General features: G+C 37.8%; 1 protein-coding gene across 3 annotated transcripts in view; it reads left to right on the forward strand.

Moving 5' to 3' along the window:
* Positions 1-11570: 11570 nt before the first annotated feature.
* fut8b (fucosyltransferase 8b (alpha (1,6) fucosyltransferase)) overlaps positions 11571-27372 on the forward strand; it is a 126087-nt gene continuing 110285 nt past the window's right edge. For 2 of the 3 annotated variants that reach the window (XM_067418221.1, XM_067418222.1), the window contains exon 1: positions 11571-11704. The gene's annotated coding sequence lies outside the window, so the exon portion shown is untranslated. The remainder of the gene's footprint in view (positions 11705-27372) is intronic. The other variant, XM_067418223.1, reaches the window with a different exon arrangement.

Consider the following 27372-nt stretch of genomic DNA (forward strand, 5'->3'; position numbering starts at 1 on the left):
CGCTCGAGTATTACAATGTGTGCACCAAAAAACATTACTAATGTTCTGTTGTTGAATGTACCAACAAACATACAAGTCTCATAGACTCCCAGCATCTGAGCCACTGAGGACACTGTGGTTAAATTTTTTTTTTTTTAAGGAAATCTGGCGAAAAATGGGGGTAAAATGTTGTATTTTCGCAAATCATTTGACACATTACTGCTTCACCAACGGGGGTCAATACAACACCTGATTTGCTAAAAGGTTGTTTCTGAAGGGTGGGTCAATACCAACGCATCGTGCTCTAACTTCATATCCAGAACAAGTGAAGATGACACTTCACACTTTGTAAATTTCCTAGAATGCTGTACTACTAATATGGCTAAGGCTACCATTGTCTCTGACTGTATTCACAGAGATATAGAGCTGTCATTTGTTTTATCCTGAAAATGCTCACCGTCTGCATAATTCATTAATGCACATTTATTATGCATTGTATATTCAGGTGACGACTTATTTACGTTCCCACATGAGCACCAGATCAACATGACGATACAGTCGATAAGTTGAATCATGAGTTAAATCAACATAACTCCACAACAACTAACCTAACATAATTGTATCTAGAACCTGGAAGCGCTGCACTACAGTTAAAACATACTAACAGCATAGGAGAATGCTGAGAAGAAATTGTTGAATAAAGTCGTTATTTTTGTTTGTTTTTTTGCGCACAAAAAGTAATTCTCCTCACTTCATTAAATTCAGGTTGAATCACTTGAGTCTTTCGGGTTTGGAACAACATGAGGATGAGGAATTACTGATGATGAAAAAATAACTATCCCTTTAACCAATCTCTCCCAGAAAACGTTACCACAGAAGAATACAGCTAGTCCTTAGACTTTCAATTTCTCGTTTTGTCACAGGATACCATGAAATCCTTCTAGATAAACTCAGAAGCTGTGATGGATTTGTCATGAATGTTATACCAGACCACACAGAACAGCAGATTCCCAAACTCTTCTGGAGCAGGATTTCTGTCCTAATGCTCTAACACTGAGAACACTAGTGAAGGGAGTAAACCTGGACTTTAGTGATAAGAGCTGTGGTAACTAACCTGAGCTTTATCAGCCATGCAGGCCGGATTACAGGTGTAGAGACCAGACGAGACACGTGAGTTGAGTAAGATATCTAGTGGTTTATAAACAGTTAAATCTGTCGTGAAAAACTGAAAAAAAGAAAAATAAACAAGATAGTGCCAAAAGTTTTGGGACGTCTGGTTTTACATGCACATGAACTTTAAAGCTCCACTGTGTGATATTTCCCCCCATCTAGCGGTGTAAAGGTATATGACCATCCAGTGAATATTAGTTTCTGTTCCTCTCAATTCTGATTTCGTTTTAACTCCTACGGTGGCCGATTTAGTCCAAGATTAACACGGCAATCCCCCTCTTCACATTTGACACGGTACCATCGAGTGTTAAAACGCGAAAGGTGAAGCTTGAATTTACGGGGATGTCCCTCTTTGGCTACTGTACTTTCAAGATGGAGGACCAACATGGCGACCGGCATTCGAACCCCTCACCCGTATGTGTTTTCAATGGAATATTATAAACTTACGAGAATACTTTATTACTTGAAAGAAGTAAATATACATTAATGAGCACATATATTTTTGAAAGAACTAAGAGTTTTTAGCTAAGAATAAACTAAAAAAGTTACGCTTTTTAATAACGCTCTAACAGCTTCAACTCTTCTGGGAAGGATTTCCACAAGGTTTAGGAGTGTGTTTATGGGAATTTTTGACCATTCTTCTAGAAGCTTGACACTTGGCACAATGCATTCTGGCAAGTACTGTTCTCCTGGGAACCGCCAAACCCAGACTCATCTGTCAGATTGCCAGACAGAGAAGCGTGATTGGTCACTCAGAGAACACGTCTCACTGCTCTAGAGTCCAGTGGCGGCTGCTTTACTCCACTGCATCCCACACTTTGCATTGCTCTTGGTGATGTAAGGCTTGGATGAGCTGCTCGGCCATGGAAACCCATTCCTTGATGCTTTCTACACACTGTTCTTGAGCTCATCTGAAGGACACAGAAGTTTGGAGGTCTGGAGCGATTAAGGCCCCGTCCACACGAAGCCAGAGCTTTCCCAATCCGATCTTTTTTTCCCTCGTTTCAAGAAATATCTGCGTCCACACGAGATTACCAAAACTGACTAAAAAACAATGTAGTTTGCATGCCAGGCCAGTGTGTGGCGCTGTAATTCTGCCACAGAAATACACTAAAAACGGAGAAGAAGAGTTGTAACTAGAAGGGGTACAGCAATGGTAGGAGCCAGGTGAGGCAAAATCTCACAATAAAATAACAATAAATACATTTGCTACTTAACAGATATGTTTTATTAATGCCTACACCTAGCCCAACCCTAAATATACCCTTACAATAATGTAGATACAATAATTAAATGACGTGATATTAGTAGTTATTTAATAACCGTAGTTGCATCCCTTAACTCTTCACCACGCCGGACGTAGTGTGATGACATCACCGTTTCAGAAAATGGACGGATTCGCTGTACACACGAAAACGAAAGATTGCCGATTTCAGATTTACCCACTTTGGGACCCGGTTTCGGAAAATATCAGATTCATGCTTTAAAAATGCCGGACCCGTGTGGACGAAACGCTGATACGGTACAAAATTTATACGTATACAGCGAAACGCGCCTCCATGTGGACGGGCCTGACTCTGCAGAAAGTTGGCGACTTCTGTGCACTGTGACCCTCAGCATGCGCTGACCCCGCTCTGTGGTTTTATGTCACCTGTTGCTGTTGTTCCCAATGGCTTCTACTTTGTTATAATCCCACTAACAGCTGAGCGTGGAATATTTAGTAGGGAGGAAATGTCAGGAATGGACTTATTGCACAGGTGTCAGCCTATCACGGCCCCACGCTTGAGTTCACTGAGCTCCTGAGAGCGACCCATTCTTTCACTAATGTGTGTAGAAGCGTCTGCAGGCCTAGTGCTTGATTTATACACCTGTGGACATGAAGGGATTGGAAAACCTGAATTCAATGATTTGGAGGGGTTTCTCAATACTTTTGGCACTATGGTGTATATATTGAGTCGACACAGGTTTATAAAATAAAATAAAACACGGCTCAACAGCTCTCTCTAGTGGCTAGAGGAGCATGATGCACAACCTTTTCTTAGAAATAACTTTTGCTCTCATGTTTTAAGTGTTCAAATACGTTTCTCTGTAAATAGCCTGCAGTTTATGTCACACATGTCAAAAATATTGATTAAAAGCTGTGGATGATTTATGCTTTCCTGTCGTGTTGCATTTGTGATTGTGTGACAAGCGGTTATTGTCATGTTTCATTCATCAGTTAGAATAATGCAGAGGTTATGCTTCATGCCTTTTCAGTGCATGTTTCGATGTCAAAGTAAATTTATTTTTGGCAGGATTTCTGTTGAATATAACATTAGTGTGCTCAACGGCTTGCTGATCCTGCTGCTGGCTGCACACACACACTGCTGTTATTTCAGCAGCCTCCTTCATGACATCACAACAGGTCTGGTCCAGACTAGTGAGCAGTTTACCAGTATTTTAATGTTTCCCTGTTCTGAAGTGCCTTCAAAGATGCCCTCTATTGGCTAGCAAGCATTGCGTTTATTATTTTTGGAGAAGACAAATCCTGTCATGCATTGCCAGAAACTTATCCCAAGATTGCAGATGAAAAAACGAAACAAAAAAACAAACAAAACAATCCATTTTATTTTTAATTCGGTTCTGAAAAGTTTTGTTAATATATAGTTCAGTCTAATAAAATATGCCTTATTTATGTGTTTGTCTCTATGTACAAATCAGTTCAGTTGCATTCATATATAAACTCCCCTTCCTTTGAAATCAGATGACTGTGATTTCTTGTTGCGCAGCTTCATTAACAGGAAGAAAATTTCAATAATATGGATGAAGTTCCAAAAGCCCAACCAAAGGGAACACTGATCACAATTATGGTGAGAGGAAGTAGAGGAAATGAGTCAAAAGTCTATTAAAAACCACCCCGCCTCAAAATCACTCTGCCCGGCCATCCAGTGTTTTTTTTTATGTTGTTTTTTTTTGGGCAAAATGGTACTCAAACCAGTCAAGGAATGTTTACTTGTGCTTTCTAAGTAACTAAGGCATTGCATACAAATAGTTCAGATTACTAAACAAAAAATGATTGGACATTAAGTAAAGTTCACTAAAAAAGTCTTAGTAAGAACAGCGTTGGATTTTACAGTGGAGGGAACGCCCACAAAAATGTCATACACTGTAAAAAGTAATAAGTTGACTTTACTTGGAAAAGCTGTGGAAACTGATTGCCTCAAAATTTTCAAGCAAATTAGGTCATCATTTTTGACTTGATAATACTTACTACTACTTTGTAGAGTTATCTTGTGTATTTGTAGAGGTAACTCAATTTCAAAAGTTCAGCCAACTTACATATATAAGTTGGAGTTTGTAAGCAGAACTCAAACAAAATAGTTATTTTAACTAGTTCTTTTAATGTCTGCTTGTTCATTTTACTAGAAGAATGTGTGGAAACTGATTGCCTTAAAATTCTCAAGTAAGCTGAACTTAACACTCAGTTAAGTAAGCTTAATTGCATCAAGTTGATCTTACTTAAACCCTTCAAGTTGACATAATTCTATCTGTGAGCTGAGGAAGTGTACTCCCAGAATGCATTGCAGCATGAATAAATTAATCACAGGGCAATCGTAACTCTGTTTTATTATTTTTGGCTTTATTTTACCATTTAATTTGCTGTCTTTTGTCAGTATAACCCCAATAATGACAGCAAATGAACTTGTAATGGACTTATTAAGTGTAAAAAAAAAAAAAATGTTACCATTGTTGTGTTTTGCACGCTGAATGTTGAAGTCTGTGTATGACTCAAGCATGGTAAATTGTTGGATATTGTCACAAATATAGAGGCATTATATCAACACAATTAAAAATTTGTCAGAAGTGTTAGCAATAAAATGTTAAAATATCATTAATTGGTATCACATATATATATTTGTGTGTGTGTGTGTATATATATATATATTATATATATATATATATATATATATATATATATATATATATATGTGTGTATATATATATATGTGTGTATATATATATATATGTGTGTGTGTGTATATATATATATATATATATATATATATATATATATATATATATATATATATATATATACTTATTACTTCCCTTCCTTTGAAATCTGTGATTTCGTGTTGCATTGCTGCATCAATAGGAAGAGATTTATAGTAATATAAATTAAGTTCCAAGTGCCCAACCAAAGGGACACTGATCACCATAATGGTGAGAAATTTTAGGAAATCAACATAAATTTATGAAGTCAGCTTATGTGATGCTTTCCCAAAGTATTTAGTTGTATTTTTAATAACATTCAAGATGACTGTAAAATGAGTGAATGCAACTAAGAAGAACGATGACTGCAGAAGTGGAGGAAATGAGTGAAAAGTCTATTAAGAATTGCCCCGCCTCAATCTTTTGCCCGCCCACCTGTTTTTTGTGTGTGTTTTTTTCCTTTGGCAAAATGGTACTCAAACCAGTCAAGTAATGTTTACTTGGATTTTCGAAGTAACAAAGGCATAGCATGCAAACAGTTCAGATTACTAAATAGTTTTAAGTAAATTCTAATTATTGTACATTAAGTAAGTTTACTAAAAAGTCTTAGTAAGAACAGCTGTTGGATTTAACAGTGTGAACATGCATTTAGTACAACACACTCAACATTCTTAAGTACAATGTACTAAACTTGCATAGTTTAGCTATCGCATCCACCTAAAAGTTCACAATACTCAGTGTATTCAAGTTAAATCAACACATTTTCCAAAATCAGTTAATTTTACAAGTTTTTCTTTAGTAGATTCAACAATTACTTTTTACAGTGTATACGTTTATGCCATCGAATGAATGCGCGTAGAGCGTTACATGATTTATCTTTATTTTTTTAGCGATAATGATTGATTTTTCTTTGCTGCAGTGCCGAAAAGTTGCTGTGTGGCGTTCTGCACATCTAATAGGTTAAATCTGAAGTTTTATACTGCCAAATAACAGACGGAGCCGTTCGTCAATTCCAAAAGCCGATACGTCCATTACAATTAAACATTGGCTCTACATGATGATGTATTATTGTAAAGATGAAAACATAAGAGATTGAATTACTGCAATCGCAAAAGTTTGTTTAACAAAAACGCTAGTATAGTCATAAGTTTGTCACGGGACTCAAACTGCATCAAAAATGCAATCAACTTATCATTAAAGCAGTTTTCACGCAAGCTATCACACAATGTGTGAGGTTATTAATGTACAATACATTCAAAAGTCTTCTTTATTATATGCATGCAAAAAAAACCTAAAAAACAAAAACAAAAGGATGTCTAAACTTTATCTAAACCCGTGTCAATAAGGCCAAAAATAAATAATTCAATTTTAGGCTTTTGACAAATGTTAGTTCATTAAACATGGCACAGCGGTAAATTAACGTTTGACATTAGACTCTGCTCATTCCATGCAGGGTCCTAGAGCACACAGGGTCTGAGTTACACACTTTCAAAAATGAATTTATGGGGGAAAAAATCAAAAAGCGCCTACTTTTTGGGGGGTTATTACAGCTTAGACAACATATACTTACATGTTTATCACTTTTAGCAGTGACTTATGTAACGTCAAAGGGTTTCCTGTAAAATGACACCAACATTTTGAACCTAGACCACTGTATGTGTGTATGGGAGGCTTTTCAATGTGTGTAGGCCAAATCCAGGCGGTAATCCCAAAAAATGGCCCTGAGTGTAAGAGCTTAATAACTTAATGGCAACGTTAGCAAAACGTTCTTAGAACATATTTTTGTTAGCTGGTATGGCATCAGCAAGTGCCTGATAAGGAAAATGAGTGAATATTTCATCTGCCCAAATTCTGCATGTGAAACAGAGAAGAGAAAAGATCAGATCTCAGACACGTGAGGAGATCAATCTCAAAACTGTTTCTGCAGAGTTTTCTTTAAGAAAAAAATTTAAACAAAGAGCTTCCACGACGCAACATTCTCTTCGTTCTTTGCTCGCAAATAATAGATCATATTTATGTGGTGTGTATTCGTCTTTGAGGACGTACACGAACAGACCCAACGCTGCACTTTTCTCTCTGCCTTTCATCCCTGCACTCTGTAGTCCTGGGGTCTTTATATTTTCATATTGCGAGTTCAACATGTCTTTGAGTGATGGTGCAGTTCAAGAAAGGGCATCAGAATATCTTTTTAATATTTCTTATTGCACCGTGTATCAAAATATCAAACCAAGAAAAAGCACAAGTATTTTTTAAATCAAAACTTTTCTATATATGAGCTAACTCATTGTATATTTTTGATATTATAGTAATGCACATATTCTAGGTTTGGTATTTCACATTGACATGGCTTAGGGCTTGGACAATGGAACAGAAACACCTGGTTTTAGATCACAATAATTCATTTAGTAGTATATCGTAGGGCCTCCGTTTGCGTCAGTTCATCCAATCATGACAGATACAAGTCCTTCTCAGCAGCCGGAGGGATTTTGAGTCCAGAACAGTGTCCGGGTCACTACACTGTCATTTTTTCTTTTAAAAATAAGTTACCTGGTTGCCTTAAAATCGAGTTAACTGAAATAAAAAAAATTTAGTTAATGCAATGAACATTTTTTGAGAATCGACAAAGTTTATTTATTCAAATATTATTAAAAGATTTTGTAAGCATGTTGGGTAATTGTATGTTTGCATGTGATGACGCCAACCCAGGCTCATTGGAAATATGTGACTCTGCCTACATTTTTGCAACACCCCAAATAAGTACCTCCAGGTACGTTTACCTGCACTTTTTGGGTGAAACGTCCACCGGAGTCGCTAAGTGGTAATATTTATTTCTTTATTCCCAGACTGATGTCATGAAATGACGTATGTATGACACGCCAATTCGTAAGCCATTTGGGCATGCTATCAAGACGCGTAATCGCTTTTTTTGCGCACAAAAACTATTCTCGTGTCTTCATAAAATGATTGTCGAGCCGCTGTAGTGAGATGGGCTTTGTAACGACGTCTTTAGTGCCTTTATGGGTCTTGAGAGAGGAAATGACATTGGTGTCAATGAAGGCCTTTCTGAGCCATCGAATTTCAACACTAATATCTTCCTCTGTGTGTGAAGATGAGCGGAGGTCTGACGGGTGTCCAACCACATGAGGAATTAATGACAGAATTTTAATTTTTTTGGGTGAACTAACCCTTTAACCTGGATATATTTGCTCTCGATACACCACAAAGACGTGCTGCCCTGGTCACAGATGAGCCGGTGAGACAAGAACCAACAATCTGTCCTCTTTTGAACTCTGATATGTCTCCCATTATGTTGTGTGGATTGCACATATTTTATGCACATCCGTGCTATTAATCTGATAATTCAACCTCCACACTCTGCTCTAGAATATAAAGTCAGTGAAGACAGGCCACCATGCAGGCCGTGAAACCTCCAACATTAATTTGACCAGTGTTTCAGTTTCATTGTCCAACCTCTGTGCTTTGTCCAGATGTGCCTGACACACATAAACCGCGAGGCGCTGCTGCCATCTGCAGGAGAAGCGGAGCAGTGCACATCAGTGCACATCACCATGGCAACCCACAAGAAGCCAATCATTGACCCTGTGCTGTGATCATAGTGCTATATATAGAATCAGCTGCACCTGTGTGATTTCACCACGGCACTGAAATTATTACACAGATTTTATGTTAAAATGTCAGTCGAATCGGCAGTATTCAACGCTGACTCTGTGTATCAACGAATGCATGCTGATTGGTTTGGTATCAATGTTTACTTTCTCTTTAAATAAATATAAATATAATAGCGTATGCATGGTGTAAAAGGCACATTTTGCAACTTGTTATTCATACTTTTTGTTAAGTTATGGACAGGTGATTTATTTATAAGTTCAGTTTTAGTCATAACATGAGCTATTTTTATCTTCTCACTTTTCCCGCTTTTTGCTCTCAGTATTATTTACTTATTTGCCCTCCTCTGATGCAAATGATTATATCAATGTATCTTACTGACAACATAACTGCTAATTCAGCCGCCGTCTCTCGGTGGAACATGTTTTCTATTCAATTATTTCTGCTTCATCCTGCGCACTGTTTGCCTTTGCTCTGATTTTCATTATTTATGAAGCTCTGATCCCGCAGAGAGCACACGATGGTGTTCATTTATCAAAAAGAAAAACTCTGACAACCTGTTAACAATTACTGTTAAAATTAGACCGAATTCATCATGTTTATTATTCAGCTGAATTAAGACATCACATTTGCTGGATATAAAATTAGAAATGATAAAAGTCTTTAGGGCAGAGGAGACAATAGGTGTTTGATATGGTGACTTAGATTTTATACTCGAAATTAAAGCAATTTAAGCTTTTTCCGAGAGCTACATTTTTCAATCAAAAGTAAAATTCCATCAAATTGAATTGAATAATCCTTACATATTATGAATCAAGAATTTTAAATGAGTAATATAAAAACTAAAGCTTAATAAAACATTCTGTATAAATCTTAAGCTTAATTAAAACATTACTATTAATTCTTAAAACGTGCTTATTTTTTGAGTATGTACTGCTAACTCTAAGCATGTAACTGCACCGCTCCCCATGTGAATGCCATCAGTTTTCTCAGTTGCTAACGTTGATGTGTGATGAGGCTATGTGAACAGTAGATGGCAGTGTGTAAATATGAGCAGACCTGCAAAGCCTTGCCATCCTCACACTGTCTCTTTATAATCACCATCACAACAGCAGGCACTAAAAAGGATGTGCTGATGTTTGGGTTGGTCAGATTTGTACTGGGTTCATTTGCAGTGTGTTAAATGGTTCTTGGACTTAAAGGAAAAGTGTGATAAGGCTGCACATCTGAGCTCAGAGGACAGCGTCCCCGGTGAACATGCTGACGAATAATGTTCTTTGAGTTGTGTTGTGCTCTTTAATTAATGATAGCTGCTCTGCTATGTGGTGTTCGATAATTCTGGCAGGTTTTCAGTTTGAAGCAATCAGCACATTCTCATGAAATACGAACACATTTGCCTTAAAGGTCTGAACTGCAGAGGCCCACTCAAAGTCAATCTGAGCGTGTCTGTGATGGTTTACTTCATGGTCATGTTTGCTACTCACTAAAATAGAGTTTAATGTTTAGCATGTATTTCTTCTTTGCATTGCACTGGTGCCATAGTTCACTCTTGACCAAGCCGGTTTAGAGACGTAGGCCTCTAAAGACCTCTAAACCACCATCTTCTGTTGAATTGCTCTTTTCCGGATGGGACACAAGGTTTAATTTTTTTTATTTGATTTTTAGATCTCACAAAATCCCTGCATTTGGTGGCTCTTTATCTTTTTTCTGTATGCCTAGCACATTTGCTGACAAACACTTTTTCTGCTTTCTGTTTTTCTTCCAAAATATACCTGGCCATTCTCCTAATATATATTTATGGAAATGTGGTGTACAGATGCTTGCCCTTGAACACTTTAATGTTAAAAGGCTAAATTCAGACACACTCAAAAATAAATGGAATAAATAAATAAATGGTGCCGGGATAAGCAAAATTACAGTAAATTGAGTTAAAAAACTACAGAGCTTAGTAAAACATTTTGTATAAATCTTAAACTGAATTCTTTCATTTGTTTAATTTACAAACTTTTGAAAATGATTGAAAATATTTAGCTTTTTGTTGTTGTTAATATTTTTGTGCCTGTAAGCCATTTCTTAAATATTTTAAATTAGGTTATAATCAATTTATACAATACATGTATTATCAACCATTGATTTACCTTCTGGTGTAATCTGTTGTAGGCTATTACAGTAGACTGTTTTTATTTATTCCTAATTGTTCTCATTCCCTCATTTAAGAGAACAAAGTAAAGGGGTAAGGTAAAGTACAGGTTTTTTTTAATTAAATTAAATGACAAAATAGACTATTAATATTTAATAGTATAGAACAGGTTTTTACCTTTTATACAAGGTCAAGATCAAGGTCAGGTTTATTTATATAGCCCTTTAAAACAACATAAATGCTGACCAAAGTGCTGCACAATATACCAAACAAAAAATCCTCATACAATACAATTCAAGCACTAATAATAAAATATCAAAGGGAACCAAGCAAAAGTAATACAATTAAGACAAGAACATCATGCAATATAAAACAATATTTTAAACTTAAAAATTAGTATCAAATTAAGCATATGCCTGAGAAAAAAAGTATGTATATACACCCATGGATCCCCAATATAAAAGATAGATTTCATCATTACCATTTTATATTAGACTATTATGTAATGCTTTACTGAACAGTAGTTGGAAAGTTATAAGAAAAAAAGAAAAAAAGAAAAGAAAAGTTCCGTGTTTTATATTCCCCACAGACCCTCAGTGACAGTGAGCAGGTCCCGTGAACGATGCTCTGCCGGTGGATGGTCGGTGCGGCGCTGACATGCGCAGTGAGCGCAGCACATGATGCCATTCTGTGTATGTATGTATGTGTGTGTGTGTGTGTCCACTGATTTCATCTCACACACGCGCTCTTCTCCTCCATCCTCCTGGATCTTCCTCCCGAGCACATCTTCCTCCGGAGCGGCAGCGCGGCTTCACGGTACGTGAGTGCGTTTGTGTATGTAAATCAACGCGTTTAACAGCCGCGCGCGCTGGACGCGTCTCAAACCGACTGATGCGCTCTAACCGCGCGTGCAGCGTATCTGGAGATAAACACTAGCCTTTCTGGCCAGCATGCATGTGGCGTTTTGGTCATCGTCCTCGGCAGTTCATAGCAAGGGTTTGGTGCTTCATCGGGGGAATATGTTGCAAATCAGCAGCATTTTTGGCATGAACACCATTGACGAGTTGGACATCAGAAGTGTGGAGCATTTTTGAGCATAATCAGAGACGTTTTCCAAGTCAGCAGCAGCTGTAGGCATCGTGTGTGTGTGTGTGTGTGTGTGTGTGTGTGTGTGTGTAGCATTTTTGGTCAACATCATATACGCTTCCAAGTCAGCAACATTTTGCCCATCATATAGATTTATGACTTTGCGTCTATAATGCAGTTCACTGGGTTTTGAGACACAGCCAGTGGTCAGGCAGCCTGTTGCAGTGATTCTCATACATGATGTATTAAACATTATTCATCCATCCATCCATCCATCCATCCATCCATCCATCCATCCATCCATCCATCCATCCATCCATCCATCCATCTATTTGTGCTCCACAAAATGTTCAAAATGACATTGCTTTAGTTAAATTCAGCGGATGTGTAGCTGTCGTATTGTACAGTAATTGTTTACTGTATTTTATTTTGCATCACCTACCCATGTTTTCTTTCCATAATGTGATCCATTTCTGAGTGAATCAAGAACTTGTGGGGTCTGTTTTATTGATCTGGAATTGGGTGTTTTATAGTCTGCGGTTGGAGGAAGGAGTTCAAAAGAAGTAGTTGTGGCATCAGACAAAAAGTATTTTCACAGTCAAAAGAATAATGTGGAGTGAGTAGAGTTGACATACACCTGGTTTGAAGTTAAAACATGCTATGTTTTATAACATAAATGAGCTTTTATGACTGACTGAGAGCTGCCGGTCGGATGAGCCGTTATATTAGTATGCCGTATGAGAGCAGACCCTCACATATCCGTCTCAAGATGGTAGTTTAATTTCATTTTAACATGTCCAATGTGAATTGCTAATTAGTTGTTTTGTTTAATGCAGTCAGCCAGAGAATGGGAAGGAACTTTGAGTGTTCAGAGATCTAATGAATAAATTGATGATCTCTTATGAAATCAACTCTTCAGAAGTGTATTTAGGATGCAACCTAAATCTGTTTTCTGAGGAGCTATGCTGAATGCTGAGCGCATACAGTTTATGTGGGAGTTCTATGAATGGTGAATCTGTATGGAGATGTAGTTTGCTGCAGAATGTGAGCTGTTTGCTCTTAGTAATCTTGTTTGGAATCATAAAAGTCTTCATTAGCTTCCTAATGTCTCCCATAGGTTCAGTAAAAGAAGTGTGGAGCCGTGTTTGTTTTGAGAAGCGCAGCTTTAGAGTTTTAAGAAATAAAACAAAAGTACATCTTCTATGTCTTGTATACTCTTATCTCAATGTTTAAAGGGGACATGGTATGCCCCCAGAGTGTGTATAGGAAGCTTTAGCTTAAAATACCCCACGGATCATGTTTTATAGCCTGTTTAAATTGCAACGATTTTGGGATGAGCAAAAACACACTGTTTTTGTGTGTGCCTTTAAATGCAAATGAGCTGCAACTCCCTGTCTGTTCTTTCAAGAAGGGGGCGGAGCTTTAATAGCTCGAACAGCAACAATAGAACATGCCAGAAACGAATGGTGTTCAGTTCAAACCGGAGTCGGACAATAATGCCTACAGATCTAGAGAATATCTGCTGCATGCAGAGAGGACAGGTATAGTTTAATTTAATTACGGTTATCTTCATTCCAGTCGGCTCATGATATTATGAAAATATTCATACATTCAAATGCTCAGGTAAGATGACGTAAAATTCTAACAGCCTTTTTTCTATGCCATCTAAACTTTTTTGCTTGCTTTTAATCTCGTGCACTGACTCGTTCAACATTTCGATCACATCACATCAGATTTTCTGTCCAATCAAATACTCTCTAGAATCTGAAGCCCCACCCCCACATCGATCAGAACGGGAACGATCAGACAGTGCACTATATAGGGAATGATCAGACAGTGCACTAGATAGGGGATAGGGAACGAACAGACAGTGCACTATATAGGGGATAGGGAACGAACAGACAGTGCACTATATAGGGGATAGGGAACGATCAGACAGTGCACTATATAGGGGATAGGGAACGATCAGACAGTGCACTATATAGGGGATAGGGAACGATCAGACAGTGCACTATATAGGGGATAGGGAACGATCAGACAGTGCACTATATAGGGGATAGGGAATGATCAGACAGTGCACTATATAGGGGATAGGGGACGATCAGACAGTGCACTATATAGGGGATAGGGAACGATCAGACATTGCACTATATAGGGGATAGGGAACGATCAGACAGTGCACTATATAGGGGATAGGGAACGATCAGACAGTGCACTATATAGGGGATAGGGAACGATCAGACAGTGCACTATATAGAGGATAGAGAACGACCAGACAGTGCACTATATAGGGGATAGGGAACGATCAGACAGTGCACTATATAGGGGATAGGGAACGATCAGACATTGCACTATATAGGGGATAGGGAACGATCAGACAGTGCACTATATAGGGGATAGGGAACGATCAGACAGTGCACTATATAGGGGATAGGGAACGATCAGACAGTGCACTATATAGGGGATAGGGAACGATCAGACATTGCACTAGATAGGGGATAGGGAACGATCAGACATTGCACTATATAGGGGATAGGGAACGATCAGACAGTGCACTATATAGGGGATAGGGAACGATCAGACAGTGCACTATATAGGGGATAGGGAACGATCAGACAGTGCACTATATAGGGGATAGGGAACGATCAGACAGTGCACTATATAGGGGATAGGGAACGATCAGACATTGCACTAGATAGGGGATAGGGAACGATCAGACATTGCACTATATAGGGGATAGGGAACGATCAGACAGTGCACTATATAGGGGATAGGGAACGATCAGACAGTGCACTATATAGGGGATAGGGAACGATCAGACATTGCACTATATAAGGGATAGGGAACGATTAGACAGTGCACTATATAGGGGATAGGGAGCGATCAGACAGTGCACTATATAGGGGATAGGGAACGATCAGACAGTGCACTATATAGGGGATAGGGAACGATCAGACAGTGCCCTATATAGGGGACAGCGAAAGATCAGACAGTGCACTATATAGGGGATAGGGAACGATCAGACAATGCACTATATAGGGGATAGGGAACGATCAGACAGTGCACTATATAGGGGATAGGGAACGATCAGACAGTGCACTATATAGGGGATAGGGAACGATCAGACAGTGCACTATATAGGGGATAGGGAACGATCAGACAGTGTAATGCTTTCCATTGGGGTGAATGAAGTCTGGTTTCACGTTAGTGTCAGTGAACCACCGCAGCTCTGGTCCAGAGTAACGATAGCACAGAGCGGATCATGTGATAGAGTCGCCGCAGACCAGAAAACGTATCAGACCCGTTTGAATGTGAATGAAACCGTGGCTTTACCAAGCACAACGGCTCTGGCTGAGCTGTGATATAAATTAAACACTATTGGCTATTTAAAAAAAGGGGAGGAGCTGTTCGATATGTCCCGCCCTGTCTTTCTATTTCAGTGGAAATTACGTCAACGCAATTTTGCGCATTTCAAGTCACTTCAATGGGACTTGAACTGCATTAAGACTGTTGTGTGAGTGTGTGTGGCCGTTTTGCCCTCAGCTAGTCTAACACACCTGTCTGTCATCATTTGAGCGTAATGACTCCATTAAACTGCAGTGGCGATGGTTAACAGTAATGGAACATTCTGGATGGAGCTCTAGATGTAGGCTTTGTGCTGTAGGTTGCAGTCACTGATTGATTGTCTTTTATTTAGACCATCTCATGCACAACACTCTGCTCTGGGTAACCCGTTGTTTGCTTTATTTGCTGTCAGTTCTGGCATGCAGATTATAGATTTTCATGGCGAGTTCACATATGCAATTTACATGGTGCTGCTGGCTCAGGTGGTGTGAATATTTGTCTCCGAAGATGTCTGTAATGATTCCAAGCAGACCTTGGGAAAATGAAATTACGAATGTCTGCGTTTAGTGCATGTGCGGGGAAACCCCTCCAGGTCACATGACAGAGGACGGCGCGAGCTGCATGTGTGTGTTTTCTGCTGAGGAGACATCAGGAGAAAGACTCAGAGGAGTCTGAGCAGCAGCGACAGTGCTAGTGCATCATCATTTGTCTTTCTTTCCTACATTTTATAGATATTTGGAAGAATTTGGTCAATTTGAATTTGTCATCAAAACGTCATTTATGATTTGAATTTGGTGATAAAACGGACAGAATACTTAATATATATGAGTGAGAAATCAGTTTATTCAGGGTGCATAAATATACACATATATACGTTATAAAGTAACTTTTTTGGTAATATTTTAGCTTGAATTTTGAGCATTTTTAGGTTTTTCTATGAAGCATTCCTTGCATTCCATTCACTCCTAAGGGGGTCAAATTGACCCGTGAGGGAAGGATTTGTTACTTTTTAAAATTTCAACCACAAAACCCCTCTAATCCAGTCAATCTTTTTTGTGTATTCATGGTTCAAATACGACAAAAAAGTCCCAGGGTCTTGGACCACTCAGATACCCTACACTTTTTAATGAAAAAAAAAAAAAAAGGTCCAAATGTCCCGAGGGAATGATGTTAAACAGCAACTGAGAGATTCGTTGACATCACTAGAGTGACATTTCTTTGAGAGGTGTGTGTGTGTCTGCATAAGTTGATGGTGGTGTGTTTGTGTCTGCGTATGATGTTAAAGCGTTATATTAGTGTAGAGTGAAGGTCAGAGAAAAGACCTTATATGAGCTCCCCTGACATTTGCCTGGCATTTTTGATTCACTGACGTCTTGTGATAGATCTCCCATGCCTTGTTCTGGACGCTCAGAGCGAACGCAGGTGATTATAGATGCTCTTTTGATGTTGTGGAGGAATTGTGAAGGTGTTTCCTCTGTGGATTGGATATTAAATGCCCGGGGCGATGCTTGTCTTATGCTAATGTTGCATATATTAATAATGCAATTTCTCATGTCATCATGTGATGGGCTGTCTGTGGCATCAAATGCACTGCTCTTCATCTGGATCCTGCTGACTCTGCTAAGTAAAATGCAGAGCTTTGTTTCATGTACAGCCGCCGTTCCAGGATCAGTCGGTAAGACTCATGAACAGACCGATCATACTGAGTGTCTGCATGTCATCAGACAGACCTGATATAAGAAGAATAAAGACCTGTTAGATATCGGCTGCTCATCTGTTGTGATGCATCGAGTGCTCAAAATGCACTTTTTTCAATGCAGATGAGAATTTTTGTCTCCAATAGATTACCTGTAATATACCTGATTAATAAACCTGATAAACCTAAAAATATGATATTTTTGTTCACTGAGGTAGAAGTAATGAAGACCCTTAAATCCTCTGTGATAGGTCTGTGGATTTGAATTTGAATCATTCATGGATTTTAGTCAGAGACACAATATTGTTCTTACAATTTCATTTTATTATGTTGGTAATCCTTATGGCGTTACTAGCATTGGTGACTCACTTTAAAAAAGCAGTTTGCAGGACATAGAAAAGATTAATTTTGGACTTTGTATCACAACAAACACAGTTTTGAGCTTAAATCAGTTTGATTTTCAAAAAAGCATGTCCACAAAAATACCATGATATTTAATTAACACAGAACTAAAGCTGCAGAGAATAATTTGGAATTGAATCATATTTCCCTGAATCAGGACAGCCAGGAACCTTGAAGTTGTGATTAGGGCTGGGATAAACTATTATTTTTTAAACGATTAATCTAGCGATTATTTTTTCGATGCATCGATTAATCTAACGATTAATTTTTCCTGTCCGATTCGGTTACGATTCGATTCGATTATCGATTATCTCCCCATTAATTGCCTAATAGCAATTTATACATGTTGATTTAATTTTCTGAATGAAAAAACGAATTCCTTAACATTGCAATATATGTTTATTGCTCTTAAAATTCCAAAGTAAGACTATACAATGCATTCAATAAAACCTTCAAAACATAAAGTACACACACACACACACACACACACACACACACACACACACACAAATAAATAAGTATTAACCAACAACAAAGAAACATATTATACGATATATATTATATTTTCTATGTATGCAACTCAGCCTATAGGCTATGCCCATCGATTAAATATCAACAAGTTGGTTAATCAAATCTGGGGACACACTGCAAGCGTGAGCGTCTCGGCTGCGTGGCGTGTCCGTTTTTGTTTCGGCTCCCATGTTAATAGGTTGGAGTTTGCACACTGCCTGTGACGCGCGGAAAACGCGTGCATGCTAGAAATAGAAGAGCGCCTATTTTTCACGTGTGTTGGGAGCGTCTCCAGGCAAAATAGAATAGGAAAAGATGTTTATATATAATTTTGACACGAATACATATTATTAAATTACATTTTCATGTTTGAAAGTCTGTAGGTTTACATAAATGCAGATATAGGCCTAATTGTAATAATAAAAAACGTCAATTATCGATTTTGAAATATTGCAACTGTCAATACAGAACGAAATATTCTGTAGCCTAGTATTTGCCGTCAATACCATAGATATGTGGCTACTCCCGACGTTTTCTTTGCTGTATCAGTAGGCTATTTCTGTTTAACATTAGGAATAGGGCTTCCCTCCGCATCAATAGCAGCAGCAGCGCCGCGTCAGACACGCTTCTAGTGTGCAAAGGCAGAGAAAACGCCACGCAGCCCCGTGGCTGACCCGCAACAGAAACGCCACGCGCATCCGCGGCATGACAGTGAAAAAAGTTACATGTAGAGTGCATTATGGGCGCCAATATTCCGTTTAAAACCGGAATAGTCCTGGGATGAAACTGCTCACTTAGAGGATGGATACCCTCGGTCACATCAGCGCGATTAGACATTAAACATTTTAAATTTAAAACAGCTTATTATGTAGGTAACGTAGCCAATGTGTCCGATGCTTTCACTTGATGCAAACGTTTGTTTTTGTGATTAAAATACATCAAATATTACCAAAACATCTGTCTTCCTGTGTGCAGAAATTTGTTTATGTAGCCGTGACAACAAAACGCGTGCACGCCTGGAGCAGGTGCTCTTAACACAGACGCGCATGCCTGTGATACTCCGTGCGCAACGCGCGCCAACCCGCATAGACTGTGGCCAACCCGCAAGCCTTGCACTTCTGAAAGTCTGAGGAGCCACTCGTGTTGCTACCATAGATATACATAATAAATAATATACTTAATTACATAATATACTTTATTATGTACATCTATGGTTGCTACTCTCCGGCGCCGCCATCTTTATTTTGAATCTGACGAATCGACGCGCATATTTTGCGTCGACGTATTTTTTGCGTCGACGTCATCGATGACGTCGACGCGTTGTCCCAGCCCTAGTTGTGATTGATGACCAGTTAAACTTCACTGACCACATTACTGCAACAGCCCGTCCTGCAGATTTGCTTTATACAACATTAGAAAGATTAGACCCTTCCTATCAGAACAGGCTGCACAACTCCTGGTTCAAGCTCTTGTTCTCTCCAGACTGGACTATTGTAATGCTCTTCTGGCTGGGCTTCCAGCATGCACTATCAAACCCTTGCAGCTGATCCAGAATGCAGCGGCGAGAGTGGTCTTTAATGAGCCGAAGAGAGCGCATGTTACGCCTCTCTTCATCAGACTGCACTGGTTGCCAATGGCTGCTCGCATCACATTCAAGGCACTAGTTCTCGCCTACAAAACAACCACTGGCTCTGCACCAATATACCTAAACTCACTTGTTCAGACCTACACACCCTCCAGAAGCTTGCACTCTGCGAGTGAGCGGCGCCTCGTGGTTCCATCCCAAAGAGGCATGAAATCGCTCTCACGGACATTTTCCTGGACCGTTCCCACCTGGTGGAATGACCTGCCGATCTCAATTCGTGCTGCCGAGTCTGTAGCCATTTTTAAAAAACATCTTAAGACACATCTTTTCCATTTGCACTTGACCAATACAGAATAGCACTTACTGATCACCACAGCAACGACCAAAAGCGCACACTCCTGGATCATATCTACGTCTCTCATCCGGATTTGTGCCTTCAGCCAGGTGTGTTACATAGTTATCATAACTATCAGAATCCAGTGTTCTGTATATTGCGTACGTGAGTTTTTGTTGTAGATGGCTATTGCTGCGCGTTTAGCTAGAATACAAAACCAACCCATTGGGCCACTGAATCTGCATTAACGACAACAGTTGGGGCAACAGCCTTAGTCCTAATGGGTTGTTATCATGGCTATCAAAATTCAGTGTTCGGTATTTTGCATACGTGAGTTTTTGTTGTAGGTGGCTATAAAAAAAAATACAAATAAAAAAAAAATGTGTACTGTGCTAATTAACTGAGAGTTCTTACAGCTCTTACAGGTTGTTGGCCTTGTTTGTTTCGTTGCTTCTATTGCTCTCCCCTTTTTTGTAAGTCGCTTTGGATAAAAGCGTCTGCTAAATGATTAAATGTAAATGAATCAAATTGAATAACAAATGAAGTACTATGTCAATTTTTCTACATTGACACAATGTGTTACTTGCCATTTCTGAGTGAAAATAGTTTCAAAGTAAATCCAAAATCTTTTTCTTCACCTATGGATTCAGCTCAGTCACATTGCGACGCTTAAAGATGCAATACACACAGACCGTGTCATGCTTGATCTATAAAAGACTTGATCATTAATAACAATTATGAAGGCTCTGAAAATGCGGTACACAATGATTAACGTAATTAACCTACTCAAACTCGCATCATTTAGATGTGAAAGCCCTGAGTGAGATCTTCGTGTGTTCATGTTGGATTATGGGACCTTTGCTTCACATGTACGCTTTGAATTACAGGTCTTATGTGTTAATCCTGCACACGGTGATGTTGCAAGCATTGAGTGTCAATCAATTGTTTCAAAAATGTGCTGTTTTTATGAATTAAATTATTTAGACATGATTTTTTTGATTTATTAGAATTGTATTAAACCATTACAATGGAATCCAGAATATTTAAAACAAAACACACAGATTTTGGTAAAAAAATAAAACGGAATTTGAGAAAAAAAATGTTTTGAACTACAGTGGCTCATTATTTCCACATACATATCATTTTTTCCACCCAGTTATGTCGTAATAACGAGATCGTTTTAACAACATCTTTTCTTGTAATAATGATATGTTAGGTCATTAAAACTACATTTTTGTTCTTCTTTAAAACATCATTTTCTCCTAATAAGGACAAAATGTACAAAATATGCACATTAACTTTGGTTTAGGTTTAAATTTTGTTTTAGATGAAGACACTGGACATCAATAAATCACAACAATCCTGAGCTATGAACACTGCCATTGAGACAGACAGCGGGAGATATTTTACACTGAGCTTGCTTCTGCTTTTCAAACGTGGAAGTGTGATAAAGGCAAAGGCTAAATCATTCTCGTGGTTGATGGATATTTTGCACTCATCACTGTACAACACGTCCTTATTTGGAGAAAATATGTTGTTTAACATCCTAATATCTCGTTATTACGGGAGATGTCATTAAAAATATCTCGTTAGTATGGGAAAATATTTAGTTAAAAAATATAATGTTATTACAAGAAAAGATTTCATTAAATATTAATATCTTATTATTACGGGAAAAGATGTAAAAAAATAAATAATAATATCTTGTTATTACGAGAAAAGATGTTGTTAAAAATATTAATATCTTAGCTTGACAAGCCAGATCCACATCAAGATGTTTGGTCTGTAAACTCACCATAGACAGCTCAATCTGAGGGGCGGATAAACGGTTGTCTTTCTAACTCCCTCTGCACGCGATAGGATAGCGCTACACCAACCAGAGCAACGAAGGTGAAGCAGAGCTCGCTGACAGATTCAACTTTCACAAAACTCTGAACACATCTTTCCTTCTTAAGAATGACTCCAGTGCCATACGTTGTTCTTTTTTTAGAGAAAAGCTTAACTCCAAGTTTTCCAGAGGCCAAAGCCGAGTCGGACGACCGCCGTTCGCCAGCTTCTTTGTTCACAAGTAGCACGCCGAACCTCCACAACTCTGCCTTCATTTTGTTAAGCCCCGCCCACTGACTCTATACACAATGTGATTGGCCCGACCAGAGTATGGTTTTCCAGCTCAGAAGTCAATGGAGAGTCACTCAAAAAAATGATTTTATGATGCTGTTGAGTAACTCATCTTGATTTAACACCATTATATCAGGTTTCTGGTTCAAATGTAACTGATTCATGTTATATTGACTTAAAACCGTTACTCTTTGACATAACTTGATGTTTTTTATTTTCTAATAACATGTTTCAGTCCAGTAGCCCAATCAAACAGGACTTTTACTTCCCATCATGCTTTGCAAAGGGGCTGAATTCGGAGAGTAAATGTTTAAATAAAGTGCTATTTTATGCTATTTTCTAGGGAGGTGAGAAAATGGAGAGACTTTTTAATGTTTAATGTTGTTTTTAGTGTGTTATGTTAGTGTTTTTGGAGGTTATCTTTGTGGTGAAATGTAGAGCATGTGCTCAGGGTGAGGACCTGCTAATAACAATTAAAGCTGTTTTAATAATAATAATAATAATAATAATAATAATAATAATAAACAACTACGGGGCATGCCATGGATATATAAAAAAACTATCTTCTGGCTAGCCAATAAGATTTGGTAAAAGGTTTTCTTGTTTGATAACATCTGTAAATTTGTAATTACACTGGATTACTTGTTATGGTTTTTGTTTGATATTCATTTTAGAATAATTGAACTTAATAGTTTTGGACAAAATTAAGAATATTAATCCTGACTCAACTAAATGGCATTGAAATATTCTTACGTAAAAAAAAAAAAAAAAAATCTTACGTTTACTGAAATAAACAATGATAATTAAATTCAACATAACCCAGTTATGTGGAACCAGTTGACATAAAAAGTTAAGTAAATCCAACGTATCATTTTTTTGAGTGTAGACTACACTCGCGGCAGATTAGATTTCTAAGAGTTAAGAGAAACTATATTGTTAAAACGACTTAATTTCTATGTTATAATAATTGAGTGGGGAAAAAAAGATATGTATGTAGCAGCAATGCATCTCGGTACTAACCATGTAATTTTTGTTAAACTTTGAATAAATTGTTGTCAAATCATATGCTCTTTGATTACTAAAATTGTATTTAACCATGGAGTCTAAAATATGTCAATGAAAAGAAATCCAGTAAATTTAAAATGAAATGAAATAAAACGGAATTTGGGGGAAAATAAACTGGATTATATAATGTACTCCAAATTTCATATTGTTTATTTTAATAAAGATCTGAATAAAAATAAAATTAACATTACACAACACATTACAAACCTTTTCCATATACACTGTAAAAATTATTTAGAAAAAAACTTACCTGGTTGCCTTAATTTTGAGTTCATTGAAATTAAAATTTTGAGTTAGTAAAATGATTTTTTTTTTGAGATTCCACAACCTTTATTATAATATAATATTATTTAAACGTTTTGTAAGCATATTGGGTAATTGTGTGTGTTTTATTTCTGATGACGCAGTGACACATGCCAAATAGTGCTATTTTCATGATTTATCACATTTTTTATGTGGTTTAGATACAATAATATTTTGAGTTTCTATTTATTAAACACATTTCCTTCATTGTATCAACTCACATTTTTAATTTCAATAAACTCAAAATTTGAAGGCAACCAGGTTACTTACTTTTTTAAGTTAAACCAACAAAAAAAAATTACAGTGTAGAAAAATGTAGGTTACTTATAGTGACTAAGTTAAATTTCCTCTTGAGTTTTTTTTTTTTTTTTGAGCATCATACTATAAGTAAATTCTGTCTTTTTCTCCTTCTGTTCAGTAATCAGCCATTTTTCCCACCAACCACAGCAACTTAATCTGCTGCAGGTTAGCTAACGTTTGGTCATTTTTCTCCTGTTCCGCCAGTTGCTCCCCCGCACACTTTGGTTTCTATGGCGTTAGAACAGACGTTTGCCTCATTGCCACAGCAACAGTTTTTGATCAATTCAGGATGGTGTGTTATAGAATCCAAACGGAATGTTCAAACATTCCATGACCTGACAAACGCTTCATTTTCCGTGCTCAGTTGTTTAAAAGGTTTGTCTGGGCAGCGTGAAGAAGTCTTCAGATGGTCTTGAGTCTCACGTCACGGGTAGCAGATCAGCATTCCCCTCGTAATGATGTTCATGTGAAGCTGAGCTTAATGAATGCGATGCTCCGCTGCATTTCTGGACACATTTTTCTCTTTAACTGGCAGAGAAATGTCACTTGACCCCTTTTTGGAAACGGTGAAAGGAAAGGCCAGGGCTACAGCGCTGCGGCTGCATTGCAGGATCCTGCCTCTTTATTTTCAGTGAGTGATGATGATGTGATGTGTGTTTATAAGAACATTAAGAGATGCATCAAAAATAGCAACGAAGAATATCATTCAAAATTCATCACTTTAGAAAGGTTTGTGTTCACTTTTGATTATGATAAACCTTTTTGTTATTATAAATTCTCATATGGTGCATATAAATGAAAATGATTAGAAATTATACTGCCTTGTGTTCATTTGTACGTTTTTTTAGCTAGATTTTCATTTTTTTTTTTGTTTTTAAATTATTTTGAAAAAATATTCTTATCAAAAAGTTTAATTTAAAAGTACTGTATTTATTGTGTTATAATATTTTGCAGTAACAATAAACAGCAATTTTTATAGCATTTATTAATGTTATGTTATATTCTGTTGTTCATCTATGTTGGTTCTTATTAATTGATCAAAAACATTAACAAATTAATCAAACATTTTTCTGTAATTAATCATGACCTTTAAAAGTTTTTAATATATTTTTAATTTCACATTTGAACTCCAAATTAATGTAGAAAACAAAGCTTTTTTAAATATTTGAAGAGATAATAAAGGAAGTCCAGTATTGATATCAATACTGATACTCGTTTTCTTTTCGTTTTTTCATTTTAGCTATTAATCATAGTTATTTAACATTACAATATAATGAAAAGCTATACATTTTAACATTTAATAGGCTTTAAAAATGTGAACTTGAAACATTCTTCACATAAATCCATTGTAATAAATGTCACATTTACCTGCACTTCAATATATCAGTGCTCTATTTTCTTTTTATTGCCCCAGTCAGACCAGTTCAGATTTTTACTTGCCCTGTTAACATGCAAAAAGTTTTTATTTCTTTTTTATTTTTTTTGACCCATCTAACCTTGTATCTAATCTAACAGAGCTTTAAGGTAGGTCTAACAGGTAGGATACAGAAATTGAATAAAGTGCACAAACATTTCACTGTCTTCTCTGTATGAGAAGATACATAAATGAAATGTATCCTTATTAAAGCTACAAATATTATTCAGTCAAGAGCAGTGAGTGATTTTCACTTTGTATTTTGTTCTTTAAATTTCATTAATGATGGACAGCAGCAGGTTTATTAGGCTGCTGTCACTGTAAGAGCTGACACAGATCTTATGTTGATTTAAGACTTCATTTAACTCATTTAATATGTATAACATGTAATATGTACAAGGTATAACATTTACGATTTTTGGATTCAAATTTCCAAAAACGACTAGAACATTGTTACTTGTGTACTTACATTATCCCAAATATTTCCAAGAATGTTTAAATCCAGAGAATCCAATTTTAACCAGGACATGGATCATGTGTCGCCTTCAGTGACATCTCGGCAGCGTGTCACGCCCGGATAACAGAAAATGGCCAAAGAGTCGGGATGTGGGCGGAGCTGAGGTGACGTGATGACTAACAGACAGCCGACAAACAGCAATCCACCTGTCACTCAAAGTGGCCACGCCCTCAATTATGCAGAACTTTAAGGCTTTACATAATGTAAATGAATAAGTTCTAAAAAAAAGCACACCCTCACAGTTGTCATGAAGGGCAAAGGTAGCCGTATAGTCCAAATACACAATTTGTACCAGGCGGTAAACATGTTTTTTTCTGCTTTAAAGTTGGGCATTTTAACATGGGGCTCAATGAGATTCTGCTCCTTCTGGAGCCTGTCTCTAGTGGCCAGTCAATGAATTGCAGTTTAAGTCACTTCCGTACTGGCTTCAACAGAAACTGAGGGAGGTTGCAGCTTGGTTTTACTATGCCTAATAACAATCTAGCTCACTGCAGTGTGTCTCATAGCGAATGCACAGGGTAGCATTATAACATAGCTTTCAACACACACAGTGTATCTAATATGATAAAACCACACTGCATGCACGTGACCGGAAAAAGCGGAAGTGCTCGTCTGCGGCAGAATAAAAGCTTCATGAAATCCAGGCGTCATCTAGCCTGACAAACCAGACCCACATCCAGATGTTTGGTCTGTAAACTCACCATTGACAGCTCAATCTGAGGCGCGGATAAACGGTTGTCTTTCAAACTCCCTCTGCACGCGATAGGATAGCGCTACAACCAACTAGAGCAACGAAGGTGAAACAGAGCTCGCTGACAGATTAAACATTCACCGTATCCGGTCGGCAAAACTCGAACACATCGTCCCTTCTTAAGAATGACTTCAGTGCCGTTCTTTGTTCTTTACTCAGAGAAAAGCTTAACTCCAAGTCTTCCAAGTCTTCCAGAGTCGCGGTCAAAGCTGATTCGAAAGACCGCCGTTCGCCAGTTTCTGTGTTTACTAGAAGCAAGCAAACGCAACTCGGCCGTCGTCATTATGGCCCCGCCCACCGACTCTATACACGATGTGATTGGCTTGACCAAAGTTTGGTTTTTACAGCTCAGTCGTGTATTGAGAGTTGCTAGACGACACTTGCAGCAAATTAGATTTGCTGCCGCTAGGGTGCGTCGTGATTTCTAGGCTAGGCGTCTTTAATATACGCCTTTGTTTTGAATATGCAAACTCTAGTGGCAAAAAATTACATATTGTGGCTTTGATGACAGAGAGGAACAGGTTTATTAGGCTGCTGTCCCTTTAAGACCATATGAGCATGATGCAGATCTGCACACATCCCATGTCTCACAACTCTTAATGTTCACAATTCTTAGAGTACTCTTTACTAAGACTTTAACTCATTTAAGACTGTGCTTGTGAGGATATTCCACAAAATGGCATTTTGGCATAATTTTGTGTGTTTTTGTCTTTTCTAGAGCTGTCTTTGTAAGTGGTTTTCTATCCACACAAGTGTGTGTGTGTGTGTGTGTGTGTGTGTGTGTGTGTGTGTGTGTGTGTGTGTGTGTGTGTGTGTGTGTGTGTGTGTGTGTGTGTGTGTGTGTGTGTGTGTGTGTGTGTGTGTGTGTGTGTCACAGACAGCATCACATATGCGTAAAGTGTAGCTGAATCTAATTTGCAGTTGCCGTTTGGTTGAAATGATGAAGAATGTAAAGAAGACTTACTTTTTAAAGCTGTTTCAGAGCAAATATTGAGATATTTAATATTGTCAAATGTGTGAAAAAATGCTTTCCATCTCTTGGCCTGTGGGTGTGCTGT

This window comes from Pseudorasbora parva, chromosome 15, assembly GCF_024679245.1.
Source record: "Pseudorasbora parva isolate DD20220531a chromosome 15, ASM2467924v1, whole genome shotgun sequence".
NCBI lineage: Eukaryota > Metazoa > Chordata > Actinopteri > Cypriniformes > Gobionidae > Pseudorasbora > Pseudorasbora parva.